Genomic DNA, 20,697 nt, shown 5'->3' on the forward strand with positions numbered 1-20,697 from the left:
ATCTTTCTCAAGACTTCTAGTGCTGGCAGCATCAAAGTATGCAGGATCAGGTGGAGGCTACCTAATTTAAATAGCGCGATGAACCAAGAGATGTAGCCGGGAAGAGGTCCTACAAGCTAAATTTAGGGCGCTAGGAGTTAAATTAAAAAGTAGGACCTCAAAGGTAGTAATCTCTGGATTGCTACCAGTGCCATGTGCTAATCAGAGTAGAGGGGGCAGGATAGTTAGAATAAATACGTGGCTTGAGCAGTGGTACAAGAGGGAGGGATTCAAATTCCTGGGACATTGGAACCAGTTCTGGGGGAAGTGGGACCTGTACAAAAGGGACGGTTTGCACTTGGGCAGGACTGGAACTGATGTCCTGGGGATAACATTTGCTAATGCAGTTTGGGAGTGTTTAAACTAATATGGCAGGGGGATGGGAACCTATGCAGCGAGACAGGGCGAAATAATATGGAGTCAGAAACAGATGGTAGAAAGATAAAAAGCAATAGTGGAAGGCCAAGTAAACAAAGGCAAGAAACAAAAAGGGCCACACTACATCATAATTCTAAAAGGACAAAGGGTGTTAAAAAAATAAGCCTGAAGGCTTTGTGTCTTAATGCAAGGAGTATCCGTAATAAGGTGGATGAATTAACTGTGGAAATAGATGTTAACAGATATGATGTGATTGGGATTACAGAGACGTGGCTCCAGGATGATCAGGGCTGGGAACTCAACATCCAAGGGTATTCAACATTCAGGAAGGATAGAATAAAAGGAAAAGGAGGTGGGGTAGCATTGCTGGTTAAAGAGGAGATTAATGCAATAGTTAGGAAGGGCGTTAGCTTGGATGATGTGGAATCTATATTGGTAGAGCTGCAAAACACCAAAGGGCAAAAAACATCAGTGGGAGTTGTGTACAGACCTCCAAACAGTAGTAGTGATGTTGGGGAGGGTATCAAACAGGAAATTAGAGCTGCATGCAATAAAGGTGCAGCAGTTATCATGGGTGACTTTAATATGAATATAGATTGGGCTAACCAAATTGGAAGCAATACGGTGGAGGAGGATTTCCTGGAGTGCATAAGGGATGGTTTTCTAGACCAATATGTCGAGGAACCAACTAGGGGGGAGGCCATCTTAGACTGTGTGTTGTGTAATGAGAGAGGATTAATTAGCAATCTCGTTGTGCGAGGCTCCTTGGGGAAGAGTGACCATAATATGGTGGAATTCGACATTAGGATGGAAAATGAAACAGTTAATTCAGAGACCATGGTCCAGAACTTAAAGAAAAATAACTTTGAAGGTATGAGGCGTGAATTGGCTAGGATAGATTGGCGAATGATACTTAAGGGGTTGACAGTGGATGGGCAATGGCAGACATTTAGAGACTGCATGGATGAACGACAACAATTGTACATCCCTGTCTGGCGTAAAAATAAAAAAGGGAAGGTGGCTCAACCATGGCTATCAAGGGAAATCAGGGATCGTATTAAAGCCAAGGAAGTGGCATACAAATTGGCCAGAAATAGCAGCGAACCCAAGGACTGGGAGAAATTTAGAACTCAGCAGAGGAGGACAAAGGGTTTGATTAGGGCAGGGAAAATAGAGTACGAGAGGAAGCTTGCAGGGAACATTAAGACGGACTGCAAAAGCTTGTATAGATATGTAAAGAGAAAAAGGTTAGTAAAGACAAACGTAGGTTCCCTGCAGTCAGAATCAGGGGAAGTCATAACGGGGAACAAAGAAATGGCAGACCAATTGAACAAGTACTTTGGTTCGGTATTCACTAAGGAGGACACAAACAACCTTCTGGATATAAAAGGGGTCAGAGGGTCTAGTAAGAAGGAGGAACTGCGGGAAATCCTTATTACTCGAGAAATTGTGTTGGGGAAATTGATGGGATTGAAGGCCAATAAATCCCCAGGGCCTGACGGTCTGCATCCCAGAGTACTTAAGGAGGTGGCCTTGGAAATAGCGGATGCATTGACAGTCATTTTCCAGCATTCCATAGACTCTGGATCAGTTCCTATGGAGTGGAGGGTAGCCAATGTAACCCCACTTTTTAAAAAAGGAGGGAGAGAGAAAACAGGGAATTATAGACCGGTCAGCCTGACACCGGTAGTGGGTAAAATGATGGAATCAATTATTAAGGATGTCATAGCAGCGCATTTGGAAAGAGGTGTCATGACAGGTCCAAGTCAGCATGGATTTGTGAAAGGGAAATCATGCTTGACAAATCTTATGGAATTTTTTGAGGATGTTTCCAGTAGAGTGGACAAGGGAGAACCAGTTGATGTGGTATATTTGGACTTTCAGAAGGCTTTCGACAAGGTCCCACACAAGAGATTAATGTGCAAAGTTAAAGCACATGGGATTGGGGGTAGTGTGCTGACGTGGATTGAGAACTGATTGGCAGACAGGAAGCAAAGAGTAGGAGTAAATGGGGACTTTTCAGAATGGCAGGCAGTGACTAGTGGGGTACCGCAAGGTTCTGTTCTGGGGCCCCAACTGTTTACATTGTACATTAATGATTTAGACGCGGGGATTAAATGTAGTATCTCCAAATTTGCATATGACACTAAGTTGGGTGGCAGTGTGAGCTGCGAGGAGGATGCTATGAGGCTGCAGAGCGACTTGGATAGGTTAGGTGAGTGGGCAAATGCATGGCAGATGAAGTATAATGTGGATAAATGTGAGGTTATCCACTTTGGTGGTAAAAACAGAGAGACAGACTATTATCTGAATGGTGACAGATTAGGAAAAGGGGAGGTGCAACGAAACCTGGGTGTCATGGTACATCAGTCATTGAAGGTTGGCAAGCAGGTACAGCAGGCAGTTAAGAAAGCAAATGGCATGTTGGCCTTCATAGCGAGAGGATTTGAATACAGGGGCAGGGAGGTGTTGCTACAGTTGTACAGGGCCTTGGTGAGACAACACCTGGAGTATTGTGTACAGTTTTGGTCTCCTAACTTGAGGAAGGGCATTCTTGCTATGGAGGGAGTGCAGCGAAGGTTCACCAGACTGATTCCCAGGATGGCGGGACTGACCTATCAAGAAAGACTGGATCAACTGGGCTTGTATTCACTGGAGTTCAGAAGAATGAGAGGGGATCTCATAGAAACGTTTACAATTCTGACGGGTTTAGGCAGGTTAGATGCAGGAAGAATGTTCCCAATGTTGTGAGAGTCCAGAACCAGGGGTCACAGTCTAGGATAAGGGGTAAGCCATTTATACCGAGATGAGGAGAAACTTCTTCACCCAGAGTGTGGTGAACCTGTGGAATTCTCTACCACAGAAAGTTGTTGAGGCCAATTCACTAAATATATTCAAAATAGAGTTAGATGAAGTCCTTACTACCAGGGGGATCAAGGGGTATGGCGAGAAAGCAGGAATGGGGTACTGAAGTTGCATGTTCAGCCATGAACTCATTGAATGGCGGTGCAGGCTCGACGGGCCAAATGGCCTACTCCTGCACCTATTTTCTATGTTTCTAGCCCTTTCCCTTCCGAAATAAAACTTCAAATGTGCCCATCAGCTCCCTTTATAATGTAGGGAAAAAAAGCTGTTAACATTTTTTTTGGACTTTCAGGAATCCAGACTAACAACCCACGCCTGGACATGGAAACTCATGCCCTGGAATTCCCACACCCCAGTCACTGCTGTCCTTATTTGGGGCACAATGAGACTCTGCATAAACTGATGCATCCAGGCCCCGGCCTAATTTCTGGCCATTCTTCCACAATCGCACAGGAATGCGCCTGAAAGGCTACAGATTTTTGGCCCCATTGCATTTTGTTGCACGTTTTTTTTTAATTGTAGCTCTAAGCGCTTCTTTCATTAAACTGACCTATTATTCCTGCATTACTTTGCAGTCTTGCTGAACTGCTTAGCCTTGCACTCATTAACAGTTTGATTCCATCAGTGAGAATGCTTTCATGTCCTGAAAACAGCTTGAAAGGCCATTACAGCTCCAGCCAGCAGCACAGTTCCACCTATCTCAGGGAGACACTGCAGGAACACAAGGATCCACAGCCATTCTGGAGATAATGTTGAATACGTCTTCAACTGTGCTTGTTATAAATTATACAAACAGGAAAATTGTTGGCTCAAGCAACTTGTAATTATACGCAGAGGAAGCAAATTACATCATATATTTTCGTAATAAATATAGTAATTAATATATAGTTCACTTACTCCAAAGAACACCATTACATTTATGGCAAAGCAAGGTGCATTTTGCTCCTGCAGCAGATGTTAAATTAGTGTTTTTACCAATAACAAACTAAAATATGCTGCTATTTCTATGTAATAACAGTTCTTTAAAGAAGCTTTGTTCATACGTACAATGTTTATAGCAGAGCCCCAACCAGTGCCACAGTCATCAACTGTATTTAAAAAAAACACAATTGTGACAAACAAACTTTGTCTGAGACTATGTAAGTGTGGTTGGCACAACACAGCACAAGGCCACAATGAAAATCTATGCAGGATGTCATGCTTCAAAATGTTACATTTTGTTACAGATACAAAATCATTTAAAAAATCATCCTCTAATTGACCCCATGGGGTCCGTAAGTGAAACTGGCTTCTAACTCATGTAGAGTGGGAATACTGCACATCCATTTGAAACCCCTACTAACCTGCTGCAATTTACTCCTGGAGCCCTAATTAATCATTGATGGTGGGTTTAGGTTTCCCAACTCTGGTTGGAGGCATTCCTTGAGGTTTGATCAGGTGGTGGAGTATAAAAGCAGAGAAGTCCTGCTACAACTGTACAGGGCATTGGTGAGACCACATCTAGAGTACTGCGTACAGTTTTAGTCTCCGTATTTAAGAAAAGATATACTTGCATTGGAGGCTGTTCAGAGAAGGCTAGGCCTATACTCATTGGAGTTCAGAAGAATGAGAGGTGATCTTATCGAAACATATAAGATAATATGGGGGCTCGACAAAGTGGATGCAGAGAGGATATTTCCACTCATAGGGGAAACTAAAACTAGGGGGCATAGTCTCAAAATAAGGGCCGCCCATTTAAAACTGAGATGAGAAGGAATTTCTTCTCTCAGAGGGTTGTAAATCTGTGTAATTCTCTGCCCCAGAGAGCTGTGGAGGCTGCGTCATTGAATATATTTAAGGCGGGGATCAACAGATATTTGAGCAATAAGGGAATAAAGGATTATGGGAAGCAGGCAGGGAAGTGGAGCTGAGTCCATGATCAGATCAGCCATGATCTTATTAAATGGCAGAGCAGGCTCGAGGGACCAAATTGGCTACTCCTGCTCCTATTTCTTATGTTCTTATGTTCACATGCGATGCTCGATCACATGATATCTGATAACATGATTTCTGCAAATGTTATTGCATTTAACTTCTAATGTTTGGGTCCCCTGCAGTTGAGTATTTTTGCTTGTGGTTTCACGCTGGTAGCCGTTGTGCAACAAGTTCCAAGAACCAGGATCAAGCGAAGTGGGGAAACCGGGGGAGGGGAAGAGGGGGAGGGGAAACCGAGGGTGGGGAAACCGGTGGAGGGGAAACCGGAGGAGGGGAAGAGGGGAAACCGGGAGGTGGGGAAGAGGAAAAAATGGGGGGGGTGTGGAAGAGGGGAAACCGAGGGCAGGGAAACCGGGGGAGGGACAGAGGGGAAACCGGGGGTGGGGAAGAAGGGAAATCGGGGGCGGCGAATCCGAGAATGAGGGTGCAATTCACAGAGGGAAAATCAGAGGTGGATTCCACCAGTAACTAAGGTAACTCACTGAAATGGCACTAACTAATAGTCAAATGGTAACACTCAAATTCCCCTCATAACCAACAGTAATGCAGTAGCTCACTGATAGTATATATGTAACTGGTAGTAATAGGTGTAATGCCCGATATCCTATCTGTAACCAATAGTAATCCTATAACCCGCTGATATTCACCCTAGAATCATAGCCCAAAACCCCTCCACTGCATAAGGTTTGGTCAGGCTCCACAGTTGGCCACTTTTAAAAGACCAAATCTCTCTCCATCTCTCTTTGGGCTCTGGTTCCCCGTGAAGGTGACAACTCTGAACCAGAAACCTTAGTCACAGCTGATCTGTACTTGAGCTTCACACACACGTCAATACCAGGTGACACAGACCGACCTGAACCTAGCCGAGAAATCACACAAAGGGCAGTGAGTGTTTCGGGCATTTCTCATGGGGCACATCGTCATAAACTCAGCTCAACACCAACATTTCTAAACCAGTCCCTGAGCTCGGACTCGATAAATGAAAGATGTCATAGAATTGTAAAAATTACAGCACAGGAGGAAGCCATTCGACCCTCGGTGCTGCTGCTCTCTCCTATAACCCATATTTTTATATTCATCCTTTTCAAATATATATCCCATTCCCTATGAAGGCTGAACCTCAATCGCCACATATGGTGAAGTATCCTACGCTCTAATAGCCCTGAGTGCAAGAACTTTCCTCCTCTCTTCCTATTTCTTTCTTCCAGTGAGAGTCCTTGTTTTCCATTCTCTTGTTCCCTATTCGCCCACCGATGGAAATAATCCATTTACCCACACTAAGGTCTCCGGGTTTCACTTACCCCTGAACTGGCTATTCCTCACTTGGTGCTGCTTCCATTCACCACCTTGCTGCTGCTGAAATGCTGGTCCCCATGCCCATCCCCACCCCCAACCCATTCCCCCATAACTCACTTGAGCCCCATTCCTCACCAATAGTCCCCTTCTCTCTCACAACCTCCCATCCCCTAATTCCCCATTTTCTCTCCCTGAGCCATCATTCCCCAGTCTCCCTCTCCTCGAGCCCCCATTCTCCAGTCTCCATTCCCCCCAAGCCCCCGTTCCACAGTTTCCATCTCCGCGAGCCCCTAGTCTCCATCTCTTCACCGAAGCCCCTTGAGCCCTCATTCCCCATCTCTCCACCCGAGCCCCCATCATAGAAATTTACAACACGGAAGGAGGCCATTTCGGCCTATCATGCCCATGCCGGCCGACAAAAAGCGATCCAGCCTAATCCCACTTTCCAGCTCTTGGTCCATAATCTTGTAGGCTACGGCACTTTAAGTGCACATCCAAGTACTTTTTAAATGTGGTGAGGGTTTCTGCCTCTACCACCCTTTAAGGCAGTGAGTTCCAGACCCCTATCACCTTCTGGGTGAAAACATTTCCCCTCAAATGCCCTCTAAACCTCTTGCCAATTACTTTAAATCTGTGCCCCCTGGTTGTTGACCCCTCTGCTAAGGGAACTAGGTCCTTCCTGTCCACTCTATCTAGGCCCCTCATAATTTTATATACCTCAATAAGGTCTCCCCTCAGCCTCCTCGGTTCCAAAGAAAACAAACCCAGCCTATCCAATCTTTCCTCATAGCTAAAATTCTCCAGTCCAGGCAACATCCTTGTAAATCTCCTCTATACCCTCTTCAGTGCAATCACATCTTTCCTGTAATGTGGTGACCAGAACTGCAGTATTCTAGCTGTGGCCTAACTAGTATTTTATACAATTCAAGCATAACCTCCCTGCTCTTGTATTCTATGTCTTGGCTAATAAAGGCAAATATTCCATATGACTTCTTAAACACTTTATCTATCTGGCCTGCTACCTTCAGAGATCTGTGGGCATGCACACCAAGGTCCCTTTGTTCCTCTAAACTTCTCAGTGTCCTACCATTTAATGTGTATTCCCTTGCCTTGTTCGCCCTCCCCAAATGCAATACAACACACTTCTCCATTTGAATTCCATTTGCCACTATTCTGCCCACCTGACCAATCCATTGATATCTTCCTGCAGTCCACAGCTTTCTTCTTCATTATCAACACACAGCCAATTATTGTATCATTTGCAAACTTCTTAATTATACCCCCTATATTCAAGTCTAAATCATTGATATAGACTGCATAATGCAAGGGACCTAGTACTGAGCCCTGCATTACCTTACTGGAAACAGCCTTTCAGTCACAAAAACATCCATCAACCATTACCCTTTGCTTCCTGTCTCTGAGCCAATTTTGGATTCAACTTGTCACTTTGCCTTGGATCCCATGGGCTTTTACTTTCAACCCATCTCTCCACCTGAGCCCCCATTCCCCATTTCTCCATCCGAACCCCGAGCCCCCATTCCTCAGTCTCCAGCTCACCCCCAGGTCCCCATTCTCCATCTCTCCACTCAAGCCACGATTTCCCATTTTCCATCTCAGGCACTATATGAATGCAAGTCTTTCTTAGTGTGATTTTCCACATACAATATCTGGTAATTTAACATTGCCCAGAGCCTTTTCAGTCTTGGCTCAGTGGCAGTACTCACATATCTGAGTCAGAAGGTTGTGAGTTCAAGTCCCACTGCAGAGACTTGAGCACATAACCTAGGTTGACACTTCTATGCAATATTGAGGCAGTGCTGCAATGTCGGAGGTGCCATCTTTCGGATGAGACATTAATCTAAAGCCCTGTCAGCCGCTGAGGTGGATCTAATAGATCCCTTGGCACTATTCAAAGAAGAGCAAGGGAGTAATCCCCAGAGTCCTGGTTAATATTTATCCCTCAACCAATATCAGTTAAAGAGATTATTTGGTCATGTTTGACATTGTTAATGGTTCGCTCTCCTCAGGTACTGTCTCTCTCTCTCTCCCTCAAACCTGCCATCATCACCCCTCTCCTCAAAAACCAACACTCGATCCCTCTGTCCTAGCAAACTACCGCCCCATCTCCAACCTCCCTTTCCTCTCCAAAGTCCTTGAACGTGTTGTTGCCTCCCAAATCCATGACCATCTTTCCCGTAATTCCATGCTTGAATCCCTCCAATCCGGTTTCCGCAACTGCCACAGTCCCGAAATGGCTCTCATCAAAGTCACAAATGACTTCTTTTGTGACTGTGACAAAGGCAAACTATCCCTCCTTATCCTTCTTTACTTGTCTGCAGCCTTTGACATAATTGACCACGCTATCCTTCTCCAACGACTCTCCAACGTCGTCCAGCTGGGTGGGATTGCACATGCCTGGTTCCATTCTTACCTATCTAATCATAGCCAGAGTGTCACCTGCAATGGCTTCTCTTCCCGCCCCTGCATCATTACCTCTGGTGTTCCCCAAGGATCTATTCTTGGCCCCTTCCTATTTTTTACCTACATGTTGCCCCTTGGCGACATCATCCAGAAACACAGTGTCAGTTTCCACATGTACACTGATGATACCCAGCTCTATCTCTGTACCACTTCTCTCGATCTCTCCATGGTCTCTAAAATGTCAGACTGCTTGTTTGACATCCAGTTCTGGATGAGCAGAAATTTTCTCCAATTGCATATTGGGAAGACTGAAGCCATTGTTTTTGGTCCCCGCCACAAACTCCGTTCCCTAACCAGTGACTCCATCCCTCTGCCCAACTTCTGTCTGAGGCTGAACCAGACTGTTTGCAACTTTCGTATTATATTTGACCCTGAAATGAGCTTTCTACCACAAATCCACAGCATAACTAAGACCGCCTATTTCAACCCCCGTAACATCGCCCGTCTCTGCCCTTGCCTCAGCTCATCCACTGCTGAAGCTCTCAGCCATGTTTTTGTTATCTCTAGACTTGACTATTCCAACACACTCCTGGCTGGACTGCCACTTTCTACCCTACGTAAACTAGATGATCCAAAACTCAGCTGTCCAAGTCCCGCTCACCCATCACCACTGTGTTCGCTGACCTACATTGGCTTCCGGTTAAGCAACGCCTCAATTTCAAAATTCTCATCCTTATTTCCAAATCCCTCCATGGCCTTGCTCCTCCCTATCTCTGTAATCTCGTCCAGCCGCACAACTCTCTGAGATGTCTGCGCTCCTCTAATTCTGCCCTCTTGAGCATCCCTGATTATAATTGCTCAACCATTGGTGGCCGTGCCTGCTATTGCCTGGCCCCAAACTTTGGAACTCCCTGTCTAAACCTCTCCGCCTCTCTACCAATCTTTCCTCCTTCAAGATGTTCCTTAAAACATACCTCTTTGACCAACCTGCACTAATCTCTACTTATGCGGCTCCGTTTCAAATTTTTATCTCATAATACTCCTGTGAAGCGCCTTGTGATGTTTCACTACATTAAAGGCGCTATATAAATACAAGTTGTTGTTGTTATTTCTTTGCTGTTTGTGGGACCTTGCTGCCTGAAAAAAGGCTGCCATGTTTCCTACTTTACAACAGTGACTACACTTCAAAAGTACTTAATTGGCTGTAAAGCAATTTGAGCTGTTTGAGCTTGTAAAATGCAAGCTTTTTCTTTCTTTGTTACCGCAATTTGCTCACTGGAATTGACATGAGTCCGCTCATATTCTCTTTGGATGAGCTTATCTCAGTTGGTAACACTCAAGCTGCTGAGAAATTTATGCACATTTGTCATGTTTCAGTTTTTCCAATATGGAGTATGTAATCGTTCCCTGTAAAAGCACATTCCTGTTTACCGAAATTCTAAATGCAAATTGGCAGAGCAAAGATTTAGGAACCCTCATCTGGTAGTGCTGGAGTTTAACCAGCTAAAACCATGCACTTTACCAGAGTAGATCACTGGTAAGCCGATTGGTGCTTGTCCAGCTAGGATCACCCTATCCATTAGGGATGTTTTAAGAAAAAGCTAGATGCTATAATGGGAAGACAACAGAGTTTGCATTCTGCTAGGATTAAATCAAATGGGGGTGAAATGTCTTCTTCATCCAAACCTATCTTGCGATAACATGTATTAATGACCTTTAGCTGAATGGCAACTTCGTTTACTTTCTGCTAGTCTCACAGCAGTGAATCATTGAAGCCCACTTTCATATGCAAGAAGATAATTTCATTTGGTCCCTGGTGAGATGCTACAGTTGCACATTTGTGGGATTAATGTATTTCCAAGGTAAGGAAAAAAGATTTTGCTACTTATGTAGCAGGATTGAATGCAATTATGGATAAGACTATGGAGCAAACTGTTAGCTGTAGGCAAATGAGTATCTTCCCAAGGAAAGATAAAGGGGAATAGAATTGGGGATTTTAAAAGTTTCTTATTCTATATTGAATCTATATTGAATCTCCAATGAATGTGCACTGAAGGCAAATTATAAGTGCATTTCAAAAATTATTTATGGACAAAATCTTTGAGATACAGTCCAACACCATTTTTCGCATATGTATTTCTTCAATCTCTCCAAGGGTGAACTGATCGAACAATTGGTGAGACGAGACTTCATACCAATCAATATGTTCACAATAAAGTGAGCATACAAACAGCAGTTATAATCGGACTCATTTATATCAGTTAGTATAACTTATCTTTGTATAACACAATGCATGCTACACTTCCCCTCATTAGCAGGTTGTCTGACTTGACTTGAGCAAAATGGTTTCTAACTACCTTCTCTTGTGTTCCATCCTTTTCACTGCCCTTGCTGCCTCACTGCCTATGTCTGTCTCTGTGTTTTATCTCTTGCCATTAATAGCCAGAAAAGGAAAGCCTGTCAGATCCCCTGCTGAACACCCAGGACCAGCGATTCTCCAACACAATGTGTGAGTCATTTATCAAATACTGAGACAAGCTAGTGAACAACTCATCATCAACAGTCCATAGGGAAACAACATCAAAGCTAGCTTATAAGCATCTTAACAACCTATCATTTCAGAGTCTACTTTTTAAATTTATGTGAAAACACTATGCTTTAAAACAGGACATTTAAAAGGAACTATTTTTTTTTACCAAAATGGATGAATGGTGAAAAGATTACTTTGGCACAGTGGATTTAAACCAGAGCGGTGAAGCAAATGTGGTATAGCACAAGAGGTTGGTTGAAAGTAACACACACACATATCCAACCCTGGAACAAAGCTTCTGCTCTTACTGAAAAGGATCTTGCTATAATTGGATTCAGTGGACTGCTTCCGACATAAAAGGTGGAGTATTTAACCCACCCGCCTGGTGGGAACGGGGCAGGTACATAGTTAAAGGCTTACTGCCAGCACCATCTTAATTGGGCCGTTTTGTTAGGTGACCGAGGTGCCCAACTGACTCTGTGGGGGGGGCTCATGAAGAGATGCTAATTAAACTCCGATAATGTCCATAGGATCCCGATGGCATTTTAATGGCCTAGTAAGCCAGGCATGCGCTGCAGGCACCCAACTCAGTGAAAGCTGGCAGGGGAGAAGAGGAGGTCCACTAAGGTCAAAAACAGGAGTGTTCCTTTGAGCCCCACAAGGAAACTCTGGACCTCTGCTGCCCCAGGATCCCCTTCCACTTTCCACCCATGCAACTGTACCGATTCTCCTCTCCCTTCCACCCTGCAATTTACCTGGTTGCCGGTAGGCAGTTTCCAGGCCCTGCGATTTTGACCTGCCCGCAGCTAGGCAGCTGCCTCTTTCAGCTCGTTTCAAGCGGGCACGTAGCCGGAGGATGTAAGTGAGGACCATCAGCTATGGCCTCCCATGGAGACTCCAGAACTGGAAAACCATTGGCTCCCCCTGACTTATTGCCTGGGAGCTAAAATCCAGTGGCTATTTTTTTCATTTATATTTCAGTCTATGTGGTGAAAGTATTCCCACAATGCTGTTAGGTAGGGAGTTCCAAGATTTTGACCCAATGACAATAAAGAAATATATCCAAGTCAGGATGGTGTGTGACTTGCAGAGGGGAACATAGAGGTGATGGTGTTCCCATGCGCCTGCTGCCTTTGCCCTTCTACGCGGTGTAGGTCGCAGGTTTTGGAAGTGCTGCCAAAAAGCATTGGCGACTTGCTGCAATGCATCCTGTAGATGGTACACACTGCAGCCACGGTACACTGGTGGTGGAGGAAGTGGATGTTTAAGCTGGTGGATATGGTGCCAAAATTTAGACTACTTTGTCCTAGATAGTGTTGAGCTTCTTGAGTGTTGTTGCAGCTGCACCTCCAGGCAAATGGAGAGTTTTCCATCGCACTCCTAACTTGAGCCTTGTAGATGGTGGAGAGGCCTTGGGGAGTCATAAGGTGAGCCACTCGCCATAGACTACGCCGCCTCTGACCTGCTCTTGTAGCCACGGCATTTATGTGGTTCGTCCAGTTCAGGTTCTGGTCAATGGTGAACCCCCTCCCCTCGGATGTTGATGGTGGAGATTTGGTGATGGTGTTGCCATTCAATGTCAAAGGGAGGCAGTTATGCTTTCTCTTCTTGGAGATGATCATTGCCTGGTACTTGTTTGGCACGAATGTTACTTGACACTTATCACCCCAGCTTGGGTGTTGTCCATGTCTTGCTGTATGCAGGCATGGGCTGTTTCATTTTCTAAGGAATGGAGCTGAACACTGTGCAATCATCAGCAAACAGCCCCACTTCTGACCTTATGATGGAGGGAATGATCATTGATGAAACAGCTGAAGATAGTGCGACCTCAGATGCTGCCCTGATTCTTAAAGGAACACTCCACTTAGGGTACACAAAATCTGTTTTACTGGTGTGTCTCCGAATTTGTTAAAAGTTTGAACTTTCTGGTGCCGAAATTGCCCCAAACGGGGCAAATAATTCGAATTAAATGAATATTTTCCGCCCAGATCCATGGGACGGAGAATAGAGGGAAATTGCCCTCTTCTTGTGCTTTAATTCATTGTTGCAGTGTTTGGGGCGGCTGAGGGGGCAGAAGTGCGACGGGAGCGGGGTGGAAGACGGGCGGTGTCATCAGCGCTGCGCTGATGCTTAGCAACATCCCTCCACTTCAGTTAAAGGAGAGGACCGCTGCAAGCTCTTCAGCCACTTTAGTGGCGTCCACTGGGCCACCAGGGAGGGCTTTGGCCAGGCCAGCGGCCCGTCACTTAAGAGGCCGAACCCGTGGCCTCCATTGTCCGGCTGACTTCAGAGTGGGCTGACAATTAAAATCAAATGGCGGCCGTGGCGGTGTGCCCTCCTCTTTAAGGGTGGACGTGCCACCCAGCCACTGGCAGCTCCCTGCCGGGAAGAGTTTTCAGGGGCACTGACTGGCAGGAGCTCCGCTCCCGTGGGGCAATTTCCCTCGCGGGGCAGTAAGAAGTTGGCCCGTGCTCGACAGGGCGGAACCATGGGGTGCGGGGGAAACCTGTTTCAGCCGCCCCCGACCAGGAGGCAATTTTGGATGGGTCAGCCCATCCGCCTGCCCCTGGTGGGAAAGGTCATGCCGCCTCTTAGAGGTGGTAATGGATCTCAAAGAGGGAGGCAATTTTGACCTCGCTGTCTTTCATACTGGGCTTTTTAATTCACAAATTACCACCCTTTATATCATCATAGCTACAACCACTATACGAATGTCACATTCATTTTCACCTTTCAACAACTTTCAAAAATGATGGTTGCTGCGGCCATGGTCCTCAGTTATTAGCACTGAGCCAGGCACTGAATTTAAAAGAAAGCATTTTAGCAATCGTGGCTAGTCCTTTTACAATTATCACTTCAGAATAAGCTTAGATAAACAAAAAATCTAAATCAACCTTCATAAAGGGTGATGGTTCTTGCCTAATTTATTCAGCTAACACACAGACTGTTACTATTGTCACAGTTGGTGCAAGATCCTGCAAATCCACTGGGAGGATAGGCCCACCAACATCAGTGTCCTCGCTTAGGCCAACATCCCCAGCATTGAAGCACTGACCACACTCGACCAGCTCCGTTGGGCGGGCCACATCGTCCATATGCCCAACACGACACTCCCTAAGCAAGCGCTCTACTCAGAACTCCTACACGGCAAGCGAGCCCCAGGTGGGCAGAGGAAACAACTTAAGGACACCCTTAAAGCCTCCCTAATAAATTATAACATCCCCACCGGCACCTGGTAATCTCTGGCCCAAGACCGCCCAAAGTGGAGGAAGGGCATCCAGGAGGATGCCGAGCACCTTGAGTCTCGTCGCCGAGAGCATGCAGAAATCAGACAGCGGAAGGAGCGCATGGCAAACCAGACGCCCCACCCACCCTTTCCTTCACCCACTGTCTGCCCCACCTGTTACAGAGACTGTAATTCCAACATTGGACTGTACAGTCATCTGAGAACTCACTTTTAGAGTGGAAGCAAGTCTTCCTTGATTTCGAGGGACTGCCTATGATGATGATGATGATTGTCACAGTATTTATATATTTTCAATCCAGTAATAGATCATTTGCAGTACTGACTAAGCATAATGTTTATGATGTAGCAAGTACTTGTCCAAATGGTTCCTGTAAAGCAGAATTGCATTATTATGTATGGGGAATTAATTTATGCCTGACCAAATATTCCCACTGCGACATACCAGTGCGTTGGCTTAAGTTATATGCAAGTCTGCCAGTATTTCACTGCAGGATCAACACACTACATCCTTTTTCAAAGTATGTATTTTATAAGACATTATTTGTTGAAGGTCATGAGTTATGTAACAAATCTTAGTGACTATAATATAAAAGAAAGGATCTTACCTCAATCAAGTATAATACGCCCGCCCTTTTTTACTTTGATTGCTGATAACAGCCCTGAAGTAACTGGAGACACTGCAGGATCGAGCCTGTAGCAGTAAAAAAGCTCCCAGTCTTTTGTTAGACTTCAAAGCAGCAGATAGGTACACCGTTTCTACATGTAGTAAAAAATACATAGGGGTAATGTTCATATTTCAATAGCAAGTTCAACGCAGGTATATAACTGCAAAATATATAGAGAAATTTATGGAACAAATCAAGTTTATACTATTTGATAATCTGACTTCCTGTCATAAAAACTGGCAAAAACATTACAGAAAACATGTGGTTGGTAACAGTCTTTAGTAACATCCCCTGCTGTTCATTCTTTAAAGCTTGTCATGTGAGCAGTGTAACAATGATGGAATGTTCTCAACTCGTGAGGCACATTAGTCATCAGTCAGGTGACTAAAAGTTTAACATTAGTTATTAAAACGTTGCACTAAAAAGTCTGACATGAAACATTAAAAATATATTGGCCCAGAATTTGCGGTCAGTAGTGAAGCAAAGGCATTTACCGTTGGCCTCGAAGTACGCTTCGCACAAAGAGCTCGTAATGTTTGTAGCGAGAAGTTTGGGTTTTCAAACGTGTAATTCAAATCAATGGAGTATAGTGGGGATCCCCTAGTGTGAGCTGCTGTGACGTCAACAAGTTGTCTAAGCAGCAAATCAGAATGCAAAGTTCTCAGACAGCGAACAAGGAGGTGAGTCAGCTCCTAAAATTCTAACTTTAAAATAATGATAGGGAGAGCAAGACAAATATTGGGGCTCTCACGTGGGGAAACGCAAACCTGAAATAAAGATGAACCAACTTAAAAAAAAATTCTTTAACATTTTTATTTTTATTAAAATAGATAAATTTGACACTGCACAAAATTAAACTAAGTTTTTCAGGTCCATAACTTTTGTTTAGCAGTCAATACGCTGTTAAAACCCCAGGTACACTTAATCACTTTGGGTCTAACTTTTAATGGGGTATTTAACAACAGTATTACTGTGGAAGAACCGAAGTTTTCATCAATTTCCCTGATTGGAGAGATTACACTGATTGCCAGCTCTGTGGGATGGGGCACAGCGCAGCCTGTGGAAGTGCAATGAATGACAGACCACAACTTCAGGATTTCCACATTAGGCTGCACATGCGCTCAGTCCTGAAGTTGCGGTCAGTTTCAAAGGCAGAATGACAGCGAATGTGGGCAGCAAATTCCAGGCCTATAAGTTCAATACATGGGGAAGGAATTTCATTGAAAACTCATTATAAGTATCTAAATTACCTCTTTCGTTTGGTGACGTTGTGATAGGTATTTTCAAAGTTAAAGGTGTCACATTTCCTTAGCACAATAACTGCTATTTTATAGTGAGAGTACGTCACCCTATGATTGAATAACTTGACCAAAGGGTTCTCCCAAATTGTTCAAAATGCTTTCTGAAACTATTTTTCATCATATTTTTTCAGTAACTCGGAAATTTAATTTATAATGTCCAAAATAAGGGTTTAAACAAAATGAAAATGTTTTTAAATTACATATTTTACAATATCATAATTACTTTTATCCATTGGATTATCTTTTGTATCTTTTAATGCCTTCATTAAAGTTTTTATTTGAAGGCCTTAGCCCCTTCCAAAAACCTGTACTTGGACTTGCGCTCTTTGTCCATAGCTGGGAGTCTGGGAAGTGAATTTGGATTGTGCAGTCTGAGCATGTTCAGTGCATCTAAATTACCAGATCAATTACACTGTATAGTTTCTTTAGATTCCTGTAATTTCTTCTAAGAGTAGAGGAGCTCTCTGTGGTGTCCTGGCCAATATTTATACATCAACTAATATCAATAAAACAGAATATCTGGTCATTATTGCGCGATGAGGTCAGAGAGGTCAGAATGGTCGCCGTCATTGCATGTACCACGTGCTCGACAGGGGCTCTGCAGTAGTGTGCGACCAGCGGCTGGAGGGAGGCCAGAACATCGCCGGAGAGAGGGAGGCCAGGAAGCCGCTGAAGGTAGGCCCAAACGTCACCAGAGGGAGGGCCAAACATCGCCGGAGGTAGGCCCAAACCACCTGAGGTAGGCCCAAACATCGCCGGAGGTAGGCCCAAACGTCGCCGGAGGTAGGCCCAAACGTCGCCGGAGGGAGGCCCAAACGTCGCCGGAGGGAGGCCCAAATGTCGCCGGAGGGAGGCCCAAATGTCGCCGGAGGTAGGCCCAAACGTCGCCGGAGGTAGGCCCAAATGTCGCCGGAGGGAGGCCCAAACGTCGCCGGAGGGAGGCCCAAACGTCGCCGGAGGGAGGCCCAAACGTCGCCGGAGGGAGGCCCAAACGTCGCCGGAGGGAGGCCCAAACGTCGCCGGAGGGAGGCCCAAACGTCGCCGGAGGGAGGTCCGAAACGTCGCCGGAGGGAGGCCCGAACATGAGGGCGGAGAGAGAAGGCAGGGCCCAAACCTGTGGTCGGAGCTGGTCGTGGCTCACCGGACACCATCAGGGATCGAGTGAAGCAGCTGAGTCGGCCACATCCAGTTGGGGAGTGAAAGGTTTGGTAGCAGGAAGGTCGATCTGGATGGTAAGTCTGGCGCTCATAGATGGAGGTAAGCAGTCATGGTTGGGGGATGGGCACTGGGCTCAGGTAGCTTCCCTTGCAGCACGGAGTAGGGGTAAGGAATACACTTTAAGGGTAAAAAAAATACACCCACTATTAGAGCAAGGGGAAGCTTAAACAGTGGGGGGCAGGGGGTGGAGATTGGGAGAGAAAGTGAAGGATGGGAACGGATGGCTGGGGGGAAAAATTGTTCAGGGAGAGCTCCCTAGGGAGCCGCCATCCCATCCGCCATCTTTGATCATCTCCACCTGCTCCATGATGATGGGCAAGCTGTAATCCTGAACAACAGATCCACCACAGACCCAATCCACGTCCGGACTGGGATCAAGCAAGGCTGTATCATCGCACCAACACTCTTCGCGATCTTCGTTATTTTAATGCTCCATCTCACTATCAACAAGCTCCCTGCTGGAGTGGAACTAAACTATAGAACTAATGGGAACCTGCTCAACCTACGTCACCTCCAGGCTAGATCCAAGGTCGTCCCATCCCCTGTCATCGAACTACAGTATGCGGACGACGCTTGCGTCTGTGCACACTCTGAGGCCGAACTCCAAACCATCATCAACACCTTCACCAAGGCATACGAAAGCATGGGCCTTATGCTAAACATCTGTAAGACAAAGGTCCTCCACCAACCTGAGCCTGCCACGCAGCACTAACCCCCGTCATCAAAATCCACGGCTCAGCCTTGGACAACGTGGACCATTTTCCATACCTCAGGAGCCTACTATCAACAAGGGCAGACATCGACAACGAGGTCCAACACCATCTCCAGTCTGCCAGCGCAGTCTTTGGTTGCCTGAGGAAGAGAGTGTTTGAAGACCAGGACCTCAAATCTGGCACCAAGCTATGATCTACAGGGCAGTAGTGATACCTGCCCTCCTATATGGCTCAGAGACATAGACTATATACAGCAGACACCGCAAAGTGATGGAGAAGTACCACGAGCGCTGCCTCCACAAGATCCTGCAAATCCACTGGGAGGATAAACGCACCAATGTCAGTGTTCTCGCTTAGGCCAACAGCCCCAGCATCGAAGCACTGACCACACTCAACCAGCTCCGTGGGGCGAGCCACATCGTCCACATGCCCGTCACAAGATTCCCTAAGCAAGTGCTCTACTCGGAACTCCTACACGGCAAGCAAGCCCCAGGTGGGCAGAGGAAATGCTTCTGGGACACACTCAATGCCTCCTTGATAAAGTGTAACATCCCCACCGGCACCTGGGAATCCCTGGCCCAAGACCGCCCTAAGTGGAGGAAGAGTATCCGCGAGGGCGCTGAGCACTTTGAGTCTCGTCGCCGAGAGCATGCAGAAACCAAGCGCAGGCAGCGGAAGGAGCGTGCGGCAAACCGGACTCCCGACCCACCCTTTCCTTCAACCACTGTCTGCCCCACCTGTGACAGAGATTGTAATTTCCGCATTGGACTGTACAGCCACCTGAGGACTCACTTTTAGAGTGGAAGCAAGTCTTCCTCGATTTCGAGGGACTGCCTATGATGATGGTTTGAGGGATCTTGATGACACTTCAAAGATACTTCAATGGTAAAGCTTTTTCGGACAACCTGAGATCATGAAAATTCTATATAAATATAAGTCGTTCCCTTTTCTAATTTCAAAATTATTTAAAGAAAAATTAGAGGACAAATTTCAACATCTTTATTCAGGTAAAATTTCTATTGTGCATTTTTTTTTAATCAGAGAGGCCATGTGTGTGCGTGTGTGTGAGTGAGACAAAAGACAGACTACCGATTACACACCTGGCGTACCTTTGTTTTGCATTCGCCAAATTTCAGAAAAGAGGAGGGGTTGATTTTGATGTGATCCCTAAACCCTGTCTGCTCTCTATCTCTCTGTCCTCCTTTAAGAGGCTCCTTAAAATCTACCTCTCATCTGCCCTAATATCACCTTACGTGGCTCGATGTCAAATTTTGTTTGATTATGCTCCTGTGAAGCACCTCGGGACGTTTTACTACATTAAGGGCGCTATAGAAATGCAAGTTGTTGTCATTGTTCTTGATCTGTCACTCACCAGATGGAAGCAGTCAGAAGCCTGAACAATTTTTATGTCTTCATTTGAATTCTATCGGTGATCTGCTCACACGTTCCCAGTAGCACATCAATCAAATGGGGTGAGAAATCCAGGGGTCCAACCAGTTCAGGTAGGTTAAGGCAGGGGGGGAGGCAATCCCGTGGGAGGGCTGCAGAGGGTCAAGTGATCTGGGAGGGGGGTGGGTTGATTTTTGCTTGCCAGGAGGAGAGTTAATCATTTTAAAAGCTTTTTTGTCAAAATCTTTTGAATGACCTGCAATGGTCTCTAAAGGACCGCTGGTTAGGCGGCTCTACGTCAAGTACCAATGGGATGTGCGTGAGCAGTACATCTAACATCCATTGGCAGTTCAAAATTGCACTGGGCCCTATTGAGCCCGATTTACAGCGAGCACCTGGGCTACCGATTTCAAGGCCCCCTCCAGAATGACAGCAGTCTGAGCATCGGCAGGAAGGTGCAGTAAGTTGTGCAGGCCGGTTTCAGTATGCTATTACCTGATTCACAACCAAAAACATGGGTGGAAATCGCCCCCAGAGTGTTTTTCCCCAATGTAATTAAGTTTATTTAAAAAAAATAAAATTCGTTCAATGTTGAAACAAATAATCTCTAATAATCCCTGATTATCAGATCTCATGTTGACAGTGAGAAATGTAAACATTT

General features: G+C 45.6%; 1 protein-coding gene across 4 annotated transcripts in view; it reads right to left on the reverse strand.

The window, feature by feature from the left end:
* mylka (myosin, light chain kinase a) overlaps positions 1-20,697 on the reverse strand; it is a 579,206-nt gene that overhangs the window by 456,549 nt on the left and 101,960 nt on the right. For 2 of the 4 annotated variants that reach the window (XM_070875644.1, XM_070875647.1), the window contains exon 2: positions 15,356-15,506. The exons of the other annotated variants lie outside the window; for them this stretch is intronic. The gene's annotated coding sequence lies outside the window, so the exon portion shown is untranslated. The remainder of the gene's footprint in view (positions 1-15,355; positions 15,507-20,697) is intronic. 4 annotated transcript variants of the gene reach the window in all.

The sequence above is a fragment of the Pristiophorus japonicus genome, chromosome 3 (assembly GCF_044704955.1).
Source record: "Pristiophorus japonicus isolate sPriJap1 chromosome 3, sPriJap1.hap1, whole genome shotgun sequence".
NCBI lineage: Eukaryota > Metazoa > Chordata > Chondrichthyes > Pristiophoridae > Pristiophorus > Pristiophorus japonicus.